The sequence below is a fragment of the Budorcas taxicolor genome, chromosome 14, assembly GCF_023091745.1.
Source record: "Budorcas taxicolor isolate Tak-1 chromosome 14, Takin1.1, whole genome shotgun sequence".
Classification (NCBI taxonomy): domain Eukaryota; kingdom Metazoa; phylum Chordata; class Mammalia; order Artiodactyla; family Bovidae; genus Budorcas; species Budorcas taxicolor.
This window is the reverse complement of record NC_068923.1, coordinates 61,988,377-62,005,672: the sequence shown is the minus strand read 5'-3', so window position 1 is coordinate 62,005,672 and position 17,296 is coordinate 61,988,377.

Here is a 17,296-nt window from a genome sequence, read left to right as displayed (position 1 = left end):
TAGACGGCAGCCCACCAGGCTCCCCTGTCCCTGGGATTCTCCAGGCAAGACCACTGGAGTGGGTTGCCATTTCCTTCTCCAATGCATGAAAGTGAAAAGTCAAAGTGAAGTCGCTCAGTCGTGTCCGACTGTTAGCGACCCCATGGACTGCAGACCACCAGGCTCTTCCATCCATGGGATTTTCCAGGCAAGAGTGCTGGAGTGGGGTGCCCTTGCCTTCTATATATATATATACATACAAAAAATAGCCAGTGATGGGAACATAAATTTAACGGTTCTTGCTTACAACATTATTATTAACATAGCAACAACAAGTTACTGGTAAGTAGCTTGAAAACCTCTACTTGTTCATCCCTAAGGCACCAAAGGAAGCAGCTTAAAAACTCTCACCATTAGATACTAACAGTTCAATAAATAACCTGCCAGGTAAGGCACAAATATCATGAGATATCAGCAAATGCATACAGGCAATAAAGAGAATTAAAAGTAAGTTCAGAGTGTCTGCTGCTCTGTATGTAAGTTCCAAGAGGCCAGGGATCTTTGTTTAGAATGTATTTTTAAAGGCTCATTTAAGTTAATAAACAGTACTGATGGATATCTTTCACACTGTGTAATGAAGAACACAGTGTGTTAGTTGCTCAGTTGGGTCTGACACTTCGCAACCCCATGGACTGAGGCCCCTCTGTCCATGGAATTCTATAAACAAGAATATTGGAGTGAGTAGCCATTCCAATCTCCAAGGGGATCTTCCTCACCCAGGGATTGAACACAGTCTCCTGCATTGTAGGCAAATTCTTTACAACCACCAGAAAAGCCCAAAGAACACACTAATGATGTGACATCTGGTTTATATACCACCCTGTGTGCTGTGCTTAATCGTTCAGTTGGGTCCAACTCTTTGCCACTCCATGAGCTGTACCCCACCAGGCTCCTCTGGAGTGGGTTGCCATGCCCTCCTCCAGGGGATCTTCCCAACCCAGGTACTGAACCCAAGTCTACCCACACTGCAGGTGGATTCTTTACTGTCTGAGCCACCAGGGAAGCCCAAGAATACAGGAGTGGGTATCCTATCCCTTCTCCATGATATCTCTTCCCAGACTGTCCTCTTCTTCCTGAACCAGGAATCGAACTGGGATCTCCTGCATCAAAGGCAGATTCTTTACCAGCTGAGTACTACTGGGGAAGCCCATTTTACCCTAGTTATTGCTAAATGCTTAAGGTAAGCAACTCAGCATCATTTTCTCTTCTAATGAAAACAAAAAAACTTTACAGACACAGGATGGAATCATTCATCTTTTTTTTCTTTTTAAGTACATTGAAATTTTCCAAAGAAAACTGGTCCTGTTTTAAACAGAAAATATTTTAAAACTGGAAAGCAACTTATTATAGTAGAATACGTTAAATCACTTTTTTATGACTCCTAGGATGACAAAAGCTCTATGTATGTAGGGAAAAAAAAGTACACACAGAATTCCTTCATAATTTGTAAGACTTTCTTTTAAAATAAACAATTATTTCAGGACAGTCTTCCCATGCTTACCCCAAATTTAGCTAGGCTCTATCTGGAATTTTACTATGATAACTTCTTAAGTACAGCTGACAAGAAGAAATTCAAGAATTTTCTCTATGTTCTTTCAATGATACTAGTTTTTTAAAAAGAAATGTAAGGAAGTTCTTTGTTCAAAGTAAGTTTAATGGAAACTGTATACTTTATACTTGCCTCTTCACAGATGTACAGTGTACATTAGCTACTACAGCTCTGAAAAATCCTGGGAGTTATACAGCGGGGAAGTCTGTTCTATTTGGACTGGAATTTCCCAATCGCATTTGGCTTTAAGTCACCTACTGCCATTTACCAACAACACTAATGTTCTGCCGGGCCCGGTGCCGGATGCTGCTCTGTACAGTAATTGTCTTCCTGTCTTACACATATGTAAAATTTCTAAAATATTACATAAAATAATACATGATGTTTTAAAACAAAATAAGTATCCCTTCATTAATTGGCAAGAAAACTGAGATGTTTTGATATGAAGTAGACCATTTTGAAGGGTTTTGTATTTTTTTCCAGCCTGTTTATAAACATTAAAAGAAGATCATGTTCTATTATCATTAAAGATTTAGATTCAGTATTTCAACCGAATGTGTAATGGTAGAGATCACAGTCATGCTGGAAGGCCAAGGGAAAAAAATGCATGAGATAAACATCAATGCACATTACAGTCTCTGACATCCAAATCATATATGCATAAGCATGTATGGATATAAGCCCAGTGTATCTCTGAGCTTAACAGTTTACACAGATATAACTGCATAAAGGATTTTTTTAATAACTTAAAATTTATCTGATTAAAATTAGGAACAGAAATATGGCAAAGAGTTAGGGAGCTACAGTATGTGGACAAAGATTAGAGAATGACCCAGAATTGTACTGAGGGACTCTACAGTAGCATCAGTGGTTCTCAATTGCTTGAAAATACTGGACAGAATAGATCTAACCCACATGCAAACCCCACTCCCAGCTCAGTCTCTGCTTCCAGATTCATCTCTACTCGTAATAAAAGATAGAACTAATGTCTGAACCATTGTCAGGAAACATGTGTCTTAGTACTAAGTACGTGACTGCATCCTTTCCTATAAAGCTTGATAGAATCTGGTTTGTGTTTCTGGGTAATATAGAAGAGAAACGACCTATATGGAGGGCAGACTCCCTACATCACCCTTGCAAATCAAAGGCTCTAGCTTCTTGGGCTCTTGGATTTTGTTCTACTGTTACTGGTTTCCCCTTACCCCCAAAGATGAAAACAAAAGATTAAAAATAAATTTAAAAATAGAAATAGCTGGGTAGATGCCAAAGTAAATGTGAAACAGGGAATTAATTTGAAGTTAATTTTAAACTCAAAGCCAGCATAGGAGTGAGGTCACAGTGAGGGCCAAGCGTGAGAGGACCAGCACGTATTCAGGTTACTCTTGGACCCCAGAGCGCCTCCTTCACCATTCACCAATCGAGAAAGAATGGTGATGTGATGCATATGAGTGGGGCTGCAGGATTAATAAGGGCAGAAACAGGCTCACTCATTAAATACTTTATACAGCTAGTCTATTCAGTATTCACATTCAAGTTCAACATAAACTTAAGAATCTATCTAAACACACACACACACATACACATACATCTTTGGAAAAGATTTTCACCACCTGCACCCCAACTAGTAATTTCTTTTCTCTGTCAATCTTGTTGTAGACACCTGTCACAACAAGAGTAAAGGAAAAAATATATATATATTTATATAATTCCAGATTCGGGTGTTTTACAAATAATTCCTTCAAAATCTAATCAAATTTTGAAAGAAAACAAAATTCAGAACTAGACTTTTTAGGCTGACAATTGTGAACGTTAATGTATATCATAACCTAAATTTTTCGTTAATACAAAAGATTTCCTACATTGTTACCATGAGCTGGGCACTATGCCAGGAATGTATTATCTCCTTTGATTTTTATTTTCAACAATTCTTTAAGTAAGATACTATTATTGTTCACATTTTACAGCCGAAGTAACTAAGACTTAGAAAAGTTAGATCAACTTGCTGAGTGAGGTCAGAGGCTTAGGACATAGAAGAGTTAAGTCTGAAGGAATCTAAAACCAAAATTGGTTTACCATTGCATTTCTCACAAATCCTCTAACATTTTTATGAACCATAATTAAGCAAGGCATTCACAGACATAAAACTGTTGAAACTACCTGATAACATTTTACAAAGATTACCATCAAATGCACTTAATGTACTTGATTGGTTCTATCCTTGTGGCAAGCAAATATACAATCTTCTCAACATTCTCATGGACTACAGTGTTATCCTAACTTTTGAATTGTCCTCCTAATACCCAGCACATGACTAAAGCTACCAAATTATTCAAGTCTCTACCTGGATTCACTTCTACAAAGGTCTTCACAATTTTCCTGGGCGAAAGTTGAGTCTTTTCCACTATCATCTGTGGCAGTGTATGCATGTCTCCATTTGAAGTACTTGCCACAACACAGTGTAATTATTTGTTTACGGTTTAGGCTACCTCAGTAAGGGCTTCCCTGGTGGCTCAGATGGTAAAGAATCTGCCTGCAATGCGGAAGACCTGGATTTGATCTCTGGGTTGGGAAGATCCCCTGGAGAAGGGCATGGCTACCCACTCCAGTATTCTTGCCTGGGGAATCTCCATGGACAGAGGAGCCTGGTGGGCTACAGTTCTTGGGGTCATAAAGAGTCAGACACGACTGAGCGACTAAGCACATACACATCTCAGGAGGCTATAAAGTCCCCCAGACGAGAAAATACCATTATTAATATTATCAATGTCAATTAAAGTATTAATAGACCCATTCATGCATTGTTGTTCAGTTGCTAAGTCGTGTCTGACCCTTTCAGACCCCATAAACACCAGGCTTCCCTGTCCTTCACTATCTCCCAGAGTTTGCTCAAACTCATGTCCTTGAAGTCAGTGACTATGTTAATAAAAACTGATAAAAATTAATTCACATATTTATATATTATACATTATCAACGATTGGCAGAGGCTATAACACACTCTCATTATTAACAATGAAAGTATTATTGTATCAGCACACTCTGATAATGACCATTAGAGGGAAATAGCGTAGCACGTTAAGTCAAGGGACATACAAGGGTTTTAAAAGTTCAGTGATACTAACATGGCCCTCCCCACTAGGCTAGCCTACCAAACAGAATAAACACTCACCAAAGTCCTTATTGGATAGATGGGAATTAGCACACTTAGAAAGTTCTACCTAGTGTTTATCTCTTCGAGGAAGGCCTGACTCTCTGGACATTAGTCTCACAAGAATAAAAGCTAGGATAATGTTTTTATAGTGGTCTTGTTAACACACTGTTGTTGTTTAGTCACTGAGTCATGTCAGACTCTTGGAGACCTCACGGACTGTAGCCTGCCAGGCTCCTCTGTCCATGGAATTTCCCAGACAAGAATACTGCTGTGGGTTGTCTTTCCCTTCTCCAGGGGATCTTCCCAATCCAGGCATTAAACCCATGTCTCCTGTATTAGCAGGCGGATTCTTTACCACTGAGCCCAACTGGGATGCCCCATCATTAACACAACTAGTAACAAACAAAATCAAAACACATAGGGACTCAAAGTACTAATTTTGACATTATTTAAGGCTTAACAAAGAATCAGATATCATTGTTCTGGATCTATGGTCACAGAGCAATAAATGCATAAGTATTAAGAAGCAAGAACTATTTAATTTATTTATTTTTTTGAAACTGTGAATCACACAACTATGTTGGGTTGATTTGAGTTCTATACATATATATGTCTACATAAATTTACATACTGAAAATATTTGTGGACTGAATTACTTAATTAGAGGAAAGGTCATTAAAAATTAAGTACATTCTATATAGTAATATGGAGAAGGCAATGGCACCCCACTCCAGTAGTCTTGCCTGGAAAATCCCCTGGATGGAGGAGCCTGGTAGGCTGCAGTCCATGGGGTCGCTAGGAGTCGGACACGACTGAGTGACTTCACTTTCACTTTTCACTTTCATGCATTGGAGAAGGAAATGGCAACCCCCTCCAGTGTTCTTGCCTGGAGAATCCCAGGGACGGGGGAGCCTGGTGGGCTGCCGTCTATGGGGTCGCACACAGTCGGACACGACTGAAGCGACTTAGCAGCAGCAGCAGCAGCATATAGTAATAAACCTGCAATAATGCCTGTAATCAGTAAAATGAATTTTAGAAGTTCATATATCTGCATGATTATTTGTCCTATATGTGAATATCATATGGTACTTAATGTATTTATGATATATTAATATACTAATGTTTACAACTACATGCATTTATACATATATATTTTATTCAAAAATTTTTACCACGTATCTTCTAATATTCCAAAATCTAAAAGTCTCTATTAATAGCATAGTGTATAAAAATAGACACACGTTTGTCTTTTAAAGGAATAAGCTGGAATATAAAAGAATACAGTAAAATCTCAAACATCTGGATCAGACTCCTAGCAACTTAAAGCATCTGGAATGACATAAAACCAGAAGTTCAATTTAAAAATGTGAGGATGCACACACGTGTACGCACACACACATTCGCAGGAATACTCACAACATCATTATTTGAATTGGCAAAACTGGAACCAGCTCGTGTACATCAACAGAACAGGTTCAAAAATTCCAAATACAGTGGAATGTATGGTCATACAATAGGATATTATACTGCAATAAAAACAAACTACATACAACAACATGGATGAATTTCACTAATGGGAATGTTGAGCATGAGAAGTCAGACATAAAAAGATGCATACTTTTAATGCATTATGAATGCTGGGCGTTAATGCATGCAATGTCTCAAAATACACAAAATCAATCTAAAGTGTGAGCAGTCAGGAGAGTGATGAACTTCTGGTGAAGGGAAAAGAACAGGACAGGAGGGGACCTGGAGGGCATCAGCAGTGTCTCTTTGTTGACATGAGAGACCATTATACAGGTGTATTTTATTTTGTAATAGCTCACTGAAGAACAGATTTTAGATTTATGCATTTTCCAGATAATAAGTTTTTGCGTATGTGCGTGCATATGTGTGTGTGTGTGTGTGTGTGTGTGTGTGTGTGTGTGTGTGTGATTTTTCAGAGAGTCAGAAGTTGCTCTGCCAGGACCAGAGGACACTTAATGTAAGGAGAGGACTCCTTTCAGGTGCTGTTCTCTGAGGGCAAATCAAGCCATCCAACGGAGTAGAATGTTGTCGTTGGCTACTCTGGCCGAGCCAGGATGTGCCAAGCTGGTAGCAAGATGGTATTCGTAGAAGAAAGAAGAAAAGAGAAATGAAGGGAGAAGAAAATAAGAGTTCTGGACAAGAGATTTGAAAGAGCAAACGGATTAAATAGAGGTCAGAGACCACAACAGGAGCAAACAGCAACAGACGGCCCACATACAAGCAAACAGGAGAGCAATCTCTGTTTTGGACTCTGGTGGGGGTGTGGGGTCAGAAAGGGGCAAAACAAAGACACGTCTGCAGGCTCAGTGTATCACTAGGACGTGGCAGCTGCATGAGACCACAGAGACAGGCTGAGTAAAGGTGGGAGAGTGCGGTACTTGCTGATTATCTGTTTTCTACCAGCCATCCATTTCGCGGCTCACACAATTTTCTCACTTAGCCCTCACTGAAACGGTGACGAATCTATTTGCCCTATTTTAACAAATAGAAAAACTGCAATTGAAAAGGGGTTAAAGGAACCCGCTTACCTGAGAAGACTGGATGGAAGAAATGAAAAACAGTCAATCAAACAATACTGTGGCTTTTTCAGAGAATCCACACATCGAAATTGAGTATTTTTATAAGGCAGAACAATGCTCTGTTGAAATCAAGTGTGGCAGATTCTACCCTGACCTAAGGTAATTGCTCTCCTTAATATGTAATAAGGTATTCCATCTCACACATTGAAGAATGATGTGTGTTGCTCATCTTGCACCAAAAGTTAATAGGTAAAAATTCTATTCAGTTTTAAACCTTCCACATGGTTAATATTTTCTTAAGACTTTGGCTTCTATCATCACGTGGCTTCCAAAAAAATGAACAAGCAGGATACAAATGTTAACAGAAAAACTCAAAAGTAGTGTGTGTTAATGTATTTCATGGGACATTTACTATTTGTTTTTTAGGCACAAGCAGACATAATAGGTGGCTCAGAGGTTAAAGCGTCTGCCTGGAATGAGGGAGAACCAGGTTCGATCCCTGGGTTGGGAAGATCCCCTGGAGAAGGAAGTGGCAACCCACTCCAGTACTCTTGCCTGGAAAATCCCATGGAAGGAGGAGCCTGGTAGGCTACAGTCCATGGGGTCGCAGAGTCAGACACGACAGAGCGACTTCACTTTCACTTTCAGACATAATATAATCACATTTTATCCAATGGAAATCACTCCAGGTTTGTGTGACATGATAATTTACCACTATTTCCCCAAGAGAACCACGAAGTCCAAGATTATAGTCACCTAAAGGAGCTTAAGAACCTTGAGTTTAAGCAGAATAAGAACTAGGTGGCTGGCCCCACTTCTTACGCTTCCTGGACACCAAAGCACAAATATTCTAGACATTCACCTGTTGCCTCCAGGAAACAACTAGAGGTATAGATGAGACAAACTGTGAAAGGAGCGGCCCAATGCCTAGAGAACAGTGGCCCCATGCTGTTTTATTTAAAATTAACTGCTTCCATGATTCTTTCGAGGCTGCCCAGGTAGCTCAGAGTTAAGAATCAGCCTGTAATGCAGAAGACACAGGAGATGATCCCTAGGTCCGGAAGATCCCCTGGAGAAGAAAATGGCAACTCGCTGTAGCATTCTTGCCTGGGAAAGGCCATGGACAGAGGAGCCTAGCAGAGTCCACAGTCCCCCAGGTTGCAAAGGGCCAGACACAACCGAGCAACCGAGCTCACAGCACACATTTCTTTTTTTTTTTTTTTAAATTTTAAAATCTTTAATTCTTACTTGTGTTCCCAAACATGAATTTCTTTTGAGCTTTTGGTGACATGACATTTCACAGTGGCAGTTTCACCCAGTCGTTTCAGAATCAGATGACTGCAGAGGTCACCTAAACCAACAGTACTGGGATCTAGTAAGATTATCTTCACACCTGCAAATGACGACTTGGTTATTTAGGCTACAAATCAGGTTTGACTCAGAAACTAAAATGCTATTACCAAAATGACTTCATGAAAAATTTAATAGATCATGTGACATTCAGTCCTTTTAATTTTGTTAAAATATTAAGAATGCCCTGTTTTAAGGTTGAAATAGAACAAATCACATTAAAAGTGAGTCATGATAGAATTCTCTGAGAAAATTGTAGCCTGCTAAGTAGAGGCTGCCATATTCTGGAGGGAAAAAAGAAAAGAAAAAAAACAGGTTGTAGCTTCCCAAATATCCTGCCCTGGTTTATGAAAATAAAAATGGAATTCTCCTTCACAAAGTATCATCAGTATGGTCCAAACGAGCTAAAAGAGTAGGTGAACTCTGGAATGTAAGGCCTATAGTCCACAGTAGGAATGCTGAAAAAAAAATACATGAAATACTCTGATAATACTAACAAATTAAAAGATACCATCACTCAAGAATACTTACTGATGACCAGGAATACTGCTTGAAAGAGAACCGTTTTAGTCTGATTCAGTAACTTAGAATACAGTTAGTCTTGTCAAAATGTCCTATAACTTATCCCCTTGTGCATCCTAAACTCTCATGAGGAAACTCCAAATGTTTACCCAAACAAGCTGTTACCTGAATGTTTTTCCCAGCATCCATGGTCAAGTGTAAGTGCAGGCATCAATGTCCATCTAGCACTGAACCTTATTTTTTTTGTGCAACCAAGACAAAATTGACCATATGCTATGATGACTGATGCTTATACTCAGGAATAAATTAACATCACATATATTCACCCAACATGTATTTTTGTGGGCATTGAGTCAGGTGCTGAGAATTAACTGGGAGGGAGGCAGACAGGAAGCCTGTCCTCAGTAAGCTTCCAGTCTAGTCACAGGAAAGAAAACCAGCCAGGTGCCTGATCCAGAACTGATATCAAAAGAAAGAGTTCTAGGGGTAAAACTGTGTGCAAACTAAAAGATCAGAAGCTGTTCAAGCACAAGAAGAGGGTGAAGGGAGTCAGGCAGGAGAAAGAGCAAGTGTAAAAGGCCATCCTGTCTTAAGAGGGAATGTGACTTCTTAATGGAACTGAAGGAGGCTTTGAGGTGTTAGTCATTTCAGTGGCGTTTTCGTTAAAATTTCCAATTCTGTAAAATAAAGGATAATGCATAAATGCTGTGGGAAATTTCTATTTTTCTGGAAGGAGTACACAGTTCATTTATCTTCCATGTTCACAAAACTTTAGATAAGCTCTTCCGTCCAAAGTGTTTACTACTGGAACATGGATAAAGCTTCTATATGTTATAGAAAAAGCGTTACTGTGATCAAAATAGCTTAATATCAACAATATTGTCTCTGATTTCAGGGCAATTTTTTACCATCTGATAAGATAGTGCTAACCATCCTAAAGTTTTCTTATCATAAGCAATTAGGTATAATCCTGGAAACAGGGTCACCATGTTCTGGATTCATTTATATTATATTATATTATTATTATATTCATTCATTTATATTCATATATATTAATCTTTTAATGGTTAGTGCATATAATTTATTGAAAACTGATATCTTCACAAAAGCTTGATATTCTGGCTATAAAGCCAAAGTTGACACATTTAATTCTCAATAAAGTTCCTGTTTACTCTTCCATGAATGCAGAATATTAATGGTTTAAAAAACCATCCTGGTTCATCAGACTGGAACATAAAGTACCACAACAAGAGCTGAATATCATGGATGCATTCTGCCTATGGACAAGGACATTTCATACTAAAATTTCTAATCAATTAATTCATATATAGTTTAAATTTATTGAGCACATAGTATATTTTAAAGAATGCTGCTAATGACCAAAAGGGGAAGGAATTTTAAGAGAAAATGATTGCTTTCTAAGAAACAAGCTTCCTGTATCAAAGAAAGTTCACAGTAAGCATCTCAATAAAAATACAGGATGACATAGGATTATGCACCAAAATCAGCAGAGCAAACAATAAACTCCTTTGGAGACAAGCGGTTAATTCCTAAATGTTCACTAATGTTTTTATGAATGTTATTATTATCTCCACTATTAATTTCACTCATAGTAAAAGAATGTAATGTGGTCAAGAGCAGTAGAAACATTTAAGGTAGATCAGAGAGAAGATGATCCCTCAGAAGAAATAAGAAATGCACAATTCTAGGGACGAGAAAACAGAACTGCAGCAAATAAGATGTAAAAGAAACAAAGGGTTACTCTCCAATACAAGCGCGGCAAGGGAAGAGTCTGCATCACTAAAACATGTGGTTACAAAGGTTTGTAAGATAGAATCTCGCATCCCAGTTGATGAGGCTAGAGCACTTGTAGAAAACAGGAACCCACTTGAAGTTTCCAAATAGAAGAGATTAAGAAAACCAAACCAGACATTATGTAAAGTGTCCATTGAAGAAAAGTGAAAAATGAAGACTGTCACATATGTGAAAGAAAGTCAAATGTATTTCAACTCTGATCATGAAAGAATTTTTTTAAAAAAAACTCAGAAATATCTTACCAGTAGAGATGAAACGGTGAGGTTATTGACATACATTTGTGAAACATTAATGATACTGGATTACCTTGGCATTTCTGTGTTACTCTGTATTTCTACAGCTCAAATTGAGAGTTATTACTATCAATACAATATTTTATGTATCTGCTCCAAAATTTAAATTCCTGCCTGGACAGTGTTTCCCTTTGGTCATTCGTATTGATAGTCTCATGATCAACTATATGAGCCATAAACGAGTAGGTACTACTTAGTTTATTTCTTGAGTGGACTTACTGATGTTATTTAAATTTAGTGAATACGCTTCTGAAGCTTATTGAAATGGTACAAATATCAATCAGCTCACTAACCTAGCTGCTGCTGCAGCTGCTGCTGCTAAGTCGCTTCAGTCGTGTCCGTCTCTGTGCAACCCCATAGACGGCAGCCCACCAAGCTCCTCTGTCCCTGGGGTTCTCCAGGCAAGAACACTGGAGTGGGTTGCCATTTCCTTCTCCAATGCACAAAAGTGAAAAGTGAAAGTGAAGTCGCTCAGTCATGTCCGACTCGTAGCGACCCCATGGACTGCAGCCTACCAGGCTCCTCTGCCCATGGGGTTTTCCAGGCAAGAGTACTACCTGACACCTTGTTTCTGAACTGCAGGTCCATGTTCAGTATTTTCTTTTAGCCTTGTTTCTCCTGAATCCATTCTAACTCTTAAGTTCTGGGACCTACAGCCTTTTAAAAAGTTTTCCAAAGTAACTTAAAAGCAAGCCTTCCAAAATTATCCCAGATCTTCATAGTTCCACTGGGAACTCACTCAGAACCTGGTCAGAAACTCCATAACGATCCAACTAGTATATTCTGACCCACAGAATTCAGTAGTTAAAATAATGAGCAAGAAGACACAATTACTGAAACATACCATTATACACAACACATCTTGAAATAAAGATTTCAAACCAGATCAATATAGAGAGAAGACTTAACAGACCTCAGGTGTAAGTACTAAAGATCCATCTAAAGTTTCGTTTTACAGCACTACTTCCTGGTTACCACTCGTGTCCCAGCTGTTCTACATCCAGATGGAATCTGTTTTTAAAGTAGGAACACTCCAAAATCAGGTTACATTTAGACAGAGAACAGCCTTCTTTGTGCCCATTAGATTAATTCCTCCAACACCAGAGCAGCAACCTGAAGCATGAACAAGCGGAGTGATACAAGGTTACCTGAGAATCTATGTTAAGGCCAGGAAGGTGCCCCTAGGCACACCACACTGGATTTTTAGCCAGAAAATTTCACACTGTTCTCAGATTTGAAATAATAGGCCTTACAAAATGTTGTAGGCAGAGATCTCCTTGCACTTCCAAAAACAACCCCTGACATACTGCCTCATTATTCGGATGCTGAAAGGGATAAAGAGAGAAACGTACACATGTAAATACACACAGTTGCACGCACACTCAAACGATTACAGAAGCATATAAACCATAAAGAAGAATGGTTCTAGCCAGGCTTTTTATCCTCTTTGACTTTACCTATATTGCCTTTATTCCTGTAAAACATGTATAACGTGTCTGTCCTACAGTTATTTTTTAAAGGGAATGAAAAGAAACGTGGATACAAATTAAATGCATAAACCAAGAGACTGTAAAGGGCGATGAGTGTAACTGTCGCCCTACATCCCACTCTCCCCTGCTGGGCTATAGGCTCCTCGTGGACAACACACACTGACATCAAGATACCCTTCTTTTTCTGACTTGCTTCACTCTGTATGGGCTTCCCTGGGGGCTCAGCTGGTAAAGAATCCACCTGCAATGCGGGAGACCTGGGTTTGATCCCTGGGTTGGGAAGATCCAGGAGAAGGGAACAGCAACCCATGCCAGTATCCTGGCCTGGAGAGGTCCATGGACTATAGTCCATGGAGTCCGCATAAGAGTCAGACACAGCTGAGCGACTTTCACCTTGACTCACCCTGTATGACAGTTTTGAGTCCATCCTTGTCTCTACAAATGACCCTATTCTGTTGTTTTTTTAATGGCTGAGTAAATATTACCATATATATGTGGAATCTAGAAATATGGTACTGATGAACTTACTTGCAGGACAGGAACAGAGCCACAGATGGAGAGAATGATCATTAACATGGGGCAGGGGGAAGGAGAGGGTGGAATAAATTGGGAGAGTAGCACTGACATATATATACACTATCATGTGTAAAACAGCTAGTGCGAAGCTGCTCTATAGTGCAGGGAGCTCAGCTCAGTGCTCTGTGGTGACCTGGAGGGCTGGGATGGGGGTGCAGGGAGGTCTGAAAGGGAGGATATATATACATATATATAAATGTGTGTGTGTTCCAACAATACCCAGTTGTGGATGTAACTGGTGATAGAAGCAAGGTCCGATGCTGTAATGCTGTAAAGAGCAACATTGCATAGGAACCTGGAATGTTAGATCCATGAATCAAGGCAAATTGGAAGTGGTCAAACAGGAGATGGCAAGAGTGAACGTCAACATTCTAAGAATCAGCGAACTAAAATGGACTGGAATGGGTGAATTTAACTCAGATGACCATTATACCTACTACTGTCGGCAGGAATCCCTTAGAAGAAATGGAGTAGCCAACATGGTCAACAAAAGAGTCCAAAATGCAGTACTTGGATGCAATCTCAAAAATGACAGAATGATCTCTGTTTGTTTCCAAGGCAAATCATTCAATATCACAGTAATCCAAGCCTATGCCCCAACCAGTGACACTGAAGAAGCTGAAGTTGAACGGTTCTATTTGAAGACCTACAAGATCTTTTAGAACTAACACCCAAAAAAGATGTCCTTTTCATTATAAGGGACTGGAATGCAAAAGTAGGAAGTCAAGAAACATCTGGAGTAACAGGCAAATTTGGCCTTGGAATATGGAATGAAGCAGGGCAAAAGCTAATAGAGTTTTGCCAAGAGAACACACTGGTCATAGCAAACACCCTCTTACAACAACACAAGAGGTGACTCTACACATGGACATCATCAGATGGTCAACACCGAAATCAGATTGACTATATTCTTTGCAGCCAAAGATGGAGAAGCTCTATACAGTCAACAAAAACAAGACCGGGAGCTAACTTTGGCTCAGATCATGAACTCCTTATTGCCTAATTCAGACTTAAACTGAAGAAAGTAGGGAAAACCACTAGACCATTCAGGTATGACCTAAATCAAATCCCTTGTGATTATACAGTGGAAGTGAGAAATAGATTTAAGGGACTAGATCTGATAGATAGAGTGCCTGATGAACTATGGACAGAGGCTCATGACCTTGTATAGGAGACAGGGGTAAAGACCATCCCCATGGAAAAGAAATGCAAAAAAGCAAAATGGCTGTCTGAGGAGGCCTTACAAATAGCTGTGAAAAGAAGAGAAGTGAAAAGCAAAGGAGAAAAGGAGAGTTATAAACATCTGAATGCAGAGTTCCAAAGAATAGCAAGGAGAGATAAGAAAGCCTTCCTCAGCGATCGATGCAAAGAAATAGAGGAAAACAACAGAATGGGAAAGACTAGAGATCTCTTCAAGAAAATTAGAGATAGCAAGGGAACATTTCATGCAAAGATGGGCTCGATAAAGGACAGAAATTGTATGGACATAACAGAAGCAGAAGATATTAAGAAGAGGTGCCAAGAATATGCAGAATAACTGTACAAAAAGTATCTTCACAACCTGTATAATCACAATGGTGTGATCACTCATCTAGAGCCAGACATCCTGGAATGTGAAGTCAAGTGGGCCTTAGAAAGCATCACTATGAACAAAGCTAGTGGAGGTGATGGAATTCTAGTTGAGCTATTTCAAATTCTAGAAGAAGATGCTGTGAAAGTGCTGCACTCAATATGCCAGCAAATTTCGAAAGCTCAGCAGTGGCCACAGGACTGAAAAAGGTCAGTTTTCATTCCAATCCCAAAGAAAGGTAATACCAAAGAATGCTCAAACTACCGCACAATTGCACTCATCTCACACGCTAGTAAAATAATGCTCAACATTCTCCAAGCCAGGCTTCAGCAATATGTGAACCGTGAACATCCAGATGTACAAGCTGGTTTTAGAAAAGGCAGAGGAACCAGAGGTCAAATTGCCAACATCCACTGGATCATCGGAAAAGGAAAAGAGTTCCAGAAAAACATCTATTTCTGCTTATTGACTATGCCAAAGCCTTTGACTGTGTGGATCAAAATAAACTGTGGAAACTTCTGAAAGAGATGGGAATACCAGATAACCTGACCTGCCTCTTGAGAAACCTATATGAAGGTCAGGAAGCAACAGTCAGAACTGGACATGGAACAACAGACTGGTTCCAAATAGGAAAGGGAGTATGTCAAGGCTGTATATTGTCACCTTGTTTATTTAACTTATATGCAGAGTACATCATGAGAAATGCTGGGCTGGATTACACACAAGCTGGAATCAAGATTGCCGGGAGAAATATCAGTAACCTCAGATACGCAGACGATACCACCCTTATGGCAGGAAGTGAAGAAGAACTAAAGAGCCTCTTGATGAAAGTGAAAGAGAAGAGTGAAAAAGTTGGCTTAAAGATCAACATTCAGAAAATGAAGACCATGGCATGTGGTCCCATCACTTCATGGGAAATAGATGGCGAAACAGTGGAAACAGTGTCAGACTTTATTTTTTTGTGCTCCAAAATCACTGCAGATGGTGATTGTAGTCATGAAAGTAAAAGACACTTACTCCTTGGAAGGAAAGTTATGAACAACATAGACAGCATATTCAAAAGCAGAGACATTACTTTGCCAACAAAGGCAAAGGCTAGTCAAGGCTATGGTTTTTCCAGTAGCCATGTATGGATGTGAGAGTTGGACTGTGAAGAAAGCTGAGTGCCAAAGAACTGATGCTTTTGAACTGTGGTGTTGGAGAAGACTCTTGAGAGTCCCTTGGACTGCAAGAAGATCCAACCAGTCTATTCTAAAGGAGATCAGTCCTGGGTGTTCTTTGGAAGGACTGATACTGAAGCTGAAACTCCAATACTTTGGCCACCTGATGCGAGGAGTTGACTCATTGGAAAAGACTGATGCTGGGAGGGATTGGGGGCAGGAGGAGAAGGGGATGACAGAGGATGAGATGGCTGGATGGCATCACCGACTCGACGGACATGAGTTTGGGTGAAGTCCGGGAGTTGGTGATGGACAGGGAGGCCTGGCGTGCTGCAATTCATGGGGTCGCAAAGAGTCAGGCATGATTGAGTGACTGAACTGAACTGAACTGAACACATACAGAAGCATACGTGGGGTTCGCAGGTAGCTCAGCAGGTAAAGAATTCACCTGCAATGCAGGAGACCCTAGTTCAATTCCTGGGTTGGGTAGACCCACTGGAGAAGGGATAGGCTACCTGCTCTAGTATTCTTGGACTTCCCTGGTGGCTCAGACAGTAAAGAATCTGCCTGCAATGCAGAAGAACTAGGTTCAATCCCTGAGTTGGGAAGACTCCCTGGAGGAGGGCATGGTAACCCACTCCAGTACTCTTCCCTAGAGAATCCCCATGGACAGAGGAGCCTGTCAGGCTACAGTCTATGGGGTCACAAAGAGTCGAACATGACTGAGTGACTAAGCACATATATATATATATATATACACATATAGCTAATTCAACTGTACAGCAGAAACTAACATAACATTGTAAAGCAACTATACTCAATAAAAATTATTTTAAAAATGCCAGTTTCTGAGCTGCACTTCATATGGCAGCAAATTTGGAAAACTCAGTAGACACAGGACTGGAAAAGGTCACTTTTCATTCCAATCCCAAAGAAAGGCAATGCCAAAGAATGTTCAAACTATCGCACAACTGCACTCATCTCACACACTAGCTCAAAATTCTCCAAGACAGGCTTCAACTGTATTTGAACAGTGAACTTCCAAATGCTCAAGCTGGATTTAGAAAAGGCAGAGGAACCAGAGATCCAATTGCCTGTATCTGTTGGATCATCGCAAAAGCAAGAGAGTTCCAGAAAAACATCTACTTCTGCTGTATTGACTGTGCCAAAGCTTTTGACTGTGTGGATCACAACCAAATGTGGAAAATTCTGAAAGAGATGGGAATACCAGATCACC